The sequence below is a fragment of the Betta splendens genome, chromosome 15 (assembly GCF_900634795.4).
Source record: "Betta splendens chromosome 15, fBetSpl5.4, whole genome shotgun sequence".
Classification (NCBI taxonomy): Eukaryota; Metazoa; Chordata; class Actinopteri; order Anabantiformes; family Osphronemidae; genus Betta; species Betta splendens.
This window is the reverse complement of record NC_040895.2, coordinates 17,308,025-17,315,615: the sequence shown is the minus strand read 5'-3', so window position 1 is coordinate 17,315,615 and position 7,591 is coordinate 17,308,025. Positions and strand designations below refer to the sequence as shown.

The window sequence follows — 7,591 nt, the reverse complement described above, 5'->3', positions numbered from 1 at the left end:
TAGAAACCAAAAGGGGGCATATTTTGGCAGTAAGGCCTAAACTCAGGCTGCGGAGCCTTCATTCCTCAGAGCCCAGAGGAGAAGCTGCCTTCTTAAACAAATCTGACCTTTAACCTTCGCCCAGCGTCAAATAACGGAGCGAGGAGCCAGAGGCTACTGCTGCACCGCTGCTGTTTTCATCCCACCAATATATCAGCCGCCGCCGCTGACGCATAATAACCAACATCATGTGTTTTCATTGTAGATCATATGGATATTTATGATGTTTCCAGTTGGAATATTTGGGTCATCCGGTTTGAATAACACCACTCCATTACAATTTACTGCCTGTTTGCCCGGACCAGATGTCAAACACACATTATTGGAAACTGCTGTTCAGAGTGCGATGCTGCATTCAGGGACGGGGCGGCTGCAACTTTCCTAAACGTCTCAGTCGTGCGCGATTGTGTGAACTACTGATCAGAAACATGATCTTTGTTTTTAACAGAGCAGAAGAAGTGAAGTTCCTCCTTCACGGTCTGGACAGAGCAGTGGAACCCAGAGCAGTTGTTTTTTGTGTGTGTGTGTGTGTGTGTGTGTGTGTGTGTGTGTGTGTGTGTCTGTCCACCCGTCTGTTTGTCCATCTGTCACCCACCCATTCAACCATCTGAGAGTGTGTGTGAGTGTGTTCAGGGTGTGAACGAGGGGGATTTCTCACTTTACATTTCTTAACATTCAGCTTTCACATGTCTCCGTCTGCCAGCGCCCCGCTCCCTCTCCTCCCCCTCTCCTCCCCCTCTCCCCCCTCTCCTCCCTTTCAGCATCTCTCTGCTTCATCGCTTTTATGTCCCCGCAGCCTTTGTTTTTCTTTCTCTGTCTGCATTTGCATCTTTATCTCCACTGATCTCTAATGATAGCTGCCAATCACAGGCATCCAGGTGGGTTACCATGACAACCTGCATGCACCATCAAAAATGAAGACGTCTCCCCCCATTCCCATGCGCATGGTTTATTTATTGATGAAATGAATGGAAGACGTAAAGTGGTTTGTTTTGCTGCCCCATGTTTCCTGGTTCGCATGTTCAGAGGCGGCAGATTCTCAGAAGGCGTTTATTTATGATTCCGCTCTTATTTTTTATTTTCTATTTATTCATGCAGCATTTCAGAAGATAATACTGGAAAAATATTGCTCAGACCATAGCTCGTCATCTGGATGCTGTTTGTTTCTTTAAAAGGATGCACCGACGTGGGACACGTGGAGGAAGCTGAGGTAAATGATGAGAGTTAAGCAGAACGAACGGAGCCACACGTCGCTGTCAGAGCCGTCAGATAAGTCAGACAGTCGTCAGGAGATAGCAGAGAAAAGTTCTGTTTGACCTTGTAGGAAGTTTTTCTTTGGCGACGGCTTTTGATGGTCCAGACAGGACCTTATTAGATTATAGAGAAACTAGACACAAACGGCTAAAACGAACTAAAGCCTTTTATGGGCTCCACTAACTTTAAGTGAGGTCTTAAACCTCCAGCTGCTGATCAGCAGCGAGGCTTCACTGGGCAGCGCTCACAGATGAGTGTGATTTAATACACACAGGACTGTGGCTGGTCCTGCTGCAGTAAATAGCATGGATTCATCATCTTTACCTGCTAATCGCACCTTAAACCCTCCAAAGACGTGGCTCTGCTCATCTGCACACGCATCGCTTTAACATCTACACTGCAGCCTCAGCTTCTGTCAGCTCAGAGATCCGGCCTCCTGCAGCACAGCCTCTGAACTAGTCCGGACGCTAAAACCGCTGCACAAACCACTGCGGACACACAACCGCATCAGGCTGACCCCTGGAGGAGACCAGTATCAGCCAATGCAGGCCGTAAACGTCTCGTTCTATTAACTTCCTGTCGTCAGAACGTCCATGACTATAAATGACGTCATTCGCTTCCTCTGGGGGCGTCGACTGCAAAAGTAAAGAGCTGGAACACACTCGATGACTGATGACGAGGCAGCTCCATTTTTTACTCTCATACATTTCCTGAGCTGCTCGGCAACACGTCCACTCACACACACACACACACACACACACACACACACACACACACACACACACACACACACACACACACATGAAAAGAGCGAGATGCCGGATCAAACACACTCATTTGGCCTCAGTAAGAGGAGTCCTCTTATCTTAAAACAGCCATTTAGTGTTAATTAATCTTTCTGACTGAAACCTCCCCCTACAACATATTCTCTTTGCTTGTTAGGCTTTCATGCTTAAAGTGCCCGTTCTGCCTCCGACGGCCAAGTTACTGAAAAAATCTCCCAATCTGATGGGATCTGCGGGCCTTTTCTCTCTGCAGCGGCCTGGCACACATGCCATGCCAGCTAGTTAATATGCCTCTCTTTAGCTTAAAGCGCTGGCTCCGTGGGCACATTTGCACCAACTGTCCGCGCTCTGCTTGGCTGCAGCAGCCGACTTTGAGCGGTCAAGCTGCAAGGCTTGAAGATAGCTGCAACACTCCACAAACGCACGTAAACACGCAATTAAGCTTCCCCGGCTGCGCCGCGTTCCTGCTGAAAGTGCAAGCTGCTCTTCAATGGGTTCCTCGTCCTTTGATATCTGGTTTTCATGCTAAAATTGTTTACATTCACACAGCATCCGAACAGAAAAGCCTTTCGCTTTGTATCTGGGCTTTGTTTCTGTAATTTCCATTCGAGCCTCCATCAAACAGGCGCTATCTTTGCTTCCGAGCTTTCATGTTGAGATGGCCAAGTGCTGCTGAGCTGCTCGAGGACTGGAGCACTCATGATAAAGCCAAATCGCCCGCACCCAAAAAAAATATTAGCGTCCGCCTCATCAGGACGCAAACACAAACGCGCTTTGTGTTTCACGCTGCATCCACTTTCATGCTAAAAGCGAGATTTCACGCGAGATGTCGTCTGAGGTGCCGACTGGCATCAAACCTCTCCGCGCCTCCTTTCAACCCGCGTTTTGCTGCTGTGATGAGCGGTGACATCATCAAAGACGCGAGGCGGACGGAGGCGAGAGAGAAGGAGAACAGGCACAGAAAGGAACACGGGCTCGTTTGATAGGAGTTCAGACGTCTGCCTCAGCCCTCACGCGTGTAAACACAGCCTCTCATATTCTCCCGGCCTCCATTTAATGTGAAGTGACAGTCTAATGATTTCTGAGTGTTCCCATGCTTCGCGAGTCTTGTACAGCTTCACCCAAAGACTCAGCGGCTGCAGCTCCGTCACTCAGACAGAACACAAACACTGCAGCGCTTCTGTTTGGTCCCCGCTGCTTGACTCCTGCTAAAAAAGCAGACTTCCTGTCTCTGTCTATCTGCGTCTGCCCGTGTCTAAACAACAGGCAGGACTTTGTTGCTACAGCAGAAACAAATTTGTCACTGAACTACAAAGTCAGCAAAGACTTTCCCATAACTGCTGGTGCAAAGAAAAGGAGGCATGTTTTGTCCGACGGATCCTAATGTCTGTAGAAATCGTCTGCTGCATGGACGTCTTTGTGACCTGGACCGTTGATTGCTGTGTATAAAGTCTTTGCCAACAGACAGTGTCTCACATCGTATTTGTTCTGTCGGACACGCGGACGGCGGCTGGTGAGCACATGAAAACACTTTTCCTCCTGCCAGCTTTCATTATATTGTTGACAAAAAGAAGCCCACAAGCATTAACCCTGTGTGTGAACCAGGAGCTCCACTCTGTGCCTTGGCACAAATCCTCTGCTTCCGCTCTGATTTACAGCGAGACAATGAGTTGCCTTTAAGGCTTGTGGGATATTAAAGGAGTCATATCATGCTTTTCATTCTAAAAAATATTTGACTTTAATGTCTCAGTAAGGTCTCTGTAAATTTTCATCCCATAAAACCCTGTAGATCGTCCACACTGCCCCTGTCAATATGTGGTTCTCACTCCCCATCAGCAAACGCTGTGTTTTCTGGGCGTGTCGCAAGCGAAGCTGCTCACCACACCTCTGTGCGGAAGCGCATACCTTTTTTGTTGTTGTTTTTTTTTTTTTAAATTGGCTCCATGGATACGAGCCACCGCACGGTTAGGATACAATAGGTGGCAGTAGTGCGACATTGAGAATGCAATCCACCGCAATCCTCCACAGAAGAAGAAGACCCACTACAGAACTGCACGACATTAGTCAGCTGATTCGTAGCGTAGTAGAACCATACGTCTACTAACCCGAATCTGACCCTGAAGCTGAAGAGGAGGCTGTTGAAGTCGCCACATTTCGGCTGATGCAAGATGTGTCTCATTGGTAATGTCGCATTTACTTCAATTTAATTGATTTATGTAATTTGCAAAGCGACTAGCGGTTGCTAATGCGAATGCTAAATGGCGTGTGCAGCTTCAATATTCACAACACGACTTACCTGGAAAACTCTCACTAATAGAAAACACTACTTTAGCTCACATTATACAAATAAATAAGTTTGAGAGCATAGCTGAAATAATATAAATACATTTTACATTTACACATTTCACTGTTTTTGTCTTACTTGTGCTGCTGCTCTGACAATTTTATTTAAAAAATGTGCATTAATATTTAGAGCAATCACTGCATGACCTACCTGGGAACAAAAAGCATTGGTTCAAATTATATATTGACCTAACGTATTTTTACTGCTTTTAATTATGTTTTTTGTCATTCATGATAAATTTGACAGTAATATGTCTCTGTATCTAAAGTTGTTACAGGTATCTAGTCTACAGAGGCTAGTGAGCTGGTGCTGAGGATTCCTGGGGTGAAGAATCTGAGTTGCCATCTCTTCATGCTTGGGTTGTAGATGAAGGCAGTTTCCTGATGGATAAAACACTAAAACACTCATAGTATGATTGATGTAGACCACCTGTAGAATAACTCCTTTACCGTTTGAGTAAAAATGTGTTTTTTGTGAGTGCAACACTCATTAAGAATTTTTTTTTACTTTATTTATATATAATTTATATGCGTTTTATTTATGGCCGCTTCAACTTTATAGCTTACCACATTAGAAAGAGAAAAACATGTAATTTCAATACTATGATTTCCTAAATAAAAGTGTTTTCCCTTCAGAAACAGAGTTCAGTGAAATACATAATAGTTAAAGCCAACTTTATTGTAAACCAAAAAAATACACCACTACGCCAAAGCTAGAACAAACTGTTACCTTCACACTCCAATGTGCAATGTATAGGTTACTGAGTTAATTAAGAAGTCTGGGGGTTTGAGGACGAAGGAGAAGCTTTTGCAGGGCCTTGCAGACGAAATGCATGAAAGTAGGGTAAACAGGGAGATGTGGTGATCCTTGTTCTCATCACTATTTGGAAGACTGAGCGGAAGCAGTCCTCTACCAGATGGAAGCTGTGGCTGTCCTCACCATCACCTCATCAAAACAAAAGGTAGTGCAATCAGAATTGTAGATTAGTGAAATGTTAATTATTATGTAGGTCAAAACCTTCTCTAATGTAAGAACACACAATACCAGACAAAAATTAAACCAAACAAGAGGACAGGCCTGTCTGTGCTAAAACAACAGATAAACAGTTGTTACAATTCAAATATAAAATCTAAACAGTATATACCAATTAAAATCTTCTATTACCTATCTTACTGTTGGTACATACAAACTTACATACCTTTACTCCTGAGCTGGGCAGCAGATGTCTGTGTACCAACAGTCTGCAGTGATTTCTCTGTTTGACAGCCTCCTTGCATGTGGGCAACTGGGATTTGCCCTCCTACAGTATAGAAAAGACTGTTACATTTACTGTAAATTGTATTGGTCCTACAAATATAATGGCTATGGTACAAGCTATCGGTAACTGACCAGATAAGCAGCAGGTATTGTAGAGATGTGACTAATTAGCAACTAAGCTTGAAACACAACACAGTAATCATTCCAACTAATCATGTTAGAATTTGATAGAACAATGACATAACCCCAAATCACAAGTTGATTTAGGCTGTGATACAGGACGGGGTAATAACAAACACAACCGCGTTCATCTGCAGGTTCTTTTTGTAGCGATGACCAGCTGTAGCTCTAAAGTGCAAAGGCCTAAAGGCATGCTAACGGCTAACGCAACACAAACAGGAGCGGCAGCACGTCAACAGGACAAAAGCTCGATCCACCGCTTCCTGCCTGTCGCCGATCGAAGGCCCATCGCTATTAGCTGTTCCCCACACAGGTGTGTGGTTGCACCAACTCAGAGTAGCACATTTGAAAGGGACAAAGGGCTCGGTTGACTCACTGTAGCCGTTAGCATAGCTAGCGATTAGCTTGTCTCACATGTGGGTTACTGCATTTTAAACAGACCCAACTAACATATTTAGATATCACAAGTATCAAGCACAAACTTACTACAGCGAGCTAGATCCACCGCTTCCTGTCTGTCGCCGCTGGAAGGGCGATAACGATCAGCTGTTCCCCGCAGGTGTATGTGATTACAGAAAAAGGACAGACGCTAGACCCACCGCTCCCTGCCTGTAGCCGCTCGATGCCGATAGTCATTAGCTTTTCTCCACACAGGTGTGTGGCTGCAGGAGCCCACATGAGCACATTTGAAGGGGACAAAGGCTCGACTTGCTGTAGCCGTTAGCATAGCTAGCTAGTAACTTGCCCCACACATAGGTTACTACATTTAAACGGACAAACTAACATTTTAAAACATTATAAATATCAAGCATGTACTTACTTCAGTGAGTGGATGACGGACTTTAGGAATAGATCCTTTTTTTCCAACAGGAGCCGTGAAACAAATCCAGCATTGTACGCACCCTCGTTTGAAATGCACATACGTATAAATGCTGAGGCAGTGTTTCTGGCACCGGTCCGTTAAAAATAAAAGTGACCCACAAATCCTCACTTGTTGTTCCCTGGTAAAATGAAGAGACTTTGGTGTTGGTTAGAACACCCAAGAACCGAACTATTTCTATGGGAGGACTTGGGCGCTGCCGTGCTGGTCTGTTCACGGTGAGTGAGAGGGGGGAAATGGCGGAAGTCCAGTTTTGGTTCGGGATCATTGTGGGGGTGGTGGTTCAGGATTTGCAAGGAGAACTTTCAACCAGTGTGACGAGAACTGGGGAACGGCCTCAGAGTAGGTCGTGGCTGTTTTCATTGGATAAGAAAATTTACGTTTTCAAAATGTGAAAAAAGCAGGAAATGCATTTCTACCGTGCTCAGTGTGTGTATATGTGACCCATAGAGTCATAGGAACGCTCCAAAATGTCTAAAAAGTGGATTTTGCATGATATGGGCCCTTTAAGCAAATCACTTCCAGTTTATTGTGTCAGGACTCAGGGTTGTGAGTTGGGTCAAAGCCTGTTTCCTCCATCAGTGTCCATAAAGTTATAAAACAAATGATATCGTAACTCAAGTTTGTAGATTTGAAGTAGACTTGAGTTGAATTACTAGTAAATGGATAGAAGTGGCAACCGTGATCTGGATGAAGCCAAAGCTGCCAAATGAAGCAGAGTAGTTGATGTAAAGTTATTGGCTCCTGCTGTGAAGCTCCTCCGTCTGGCTGGAGTCTCAGGTATCCACTAAATGTTTCAGTGACTGACGACTGTGTGAGCTCCGACTTAGTGTTTTTGACTGATATTCCAAG

At 44.9% G+C, this 7,591-nt stretch overlaps 1 long non-coding RNA gene across 2 annotated transcripts; it reads right to left on the bottom strand.

The window, feature by feature from the left end:
• Positions 1 to 5,079: 5,079 nt before the first annotated feature.
• Positions 5,080 to 7,244, bottom strand: LOC129603052 (uncharacterized). 2 transcript variants are annotated; one of them, XR_008692609.1, is made up of 2 exons: positions 6,680 to 7,244; positions 5,080 to 5,722 (listed from the first exon to the last, which is right to left on the bottom strand). It is a non-coding gene; the product is annotated as an uncharacterized LOC129603052 (long non-coding RNA). The 2 variants fall into 2 exon arrangements; XR_008692610.1 differs by lacking the exon at positions 6,680 to 7,244 and adding an exon at positions 6,346 to 6,673.
• Positions 7,245 to 7,591: the final 347 nt, after the last annotated feature.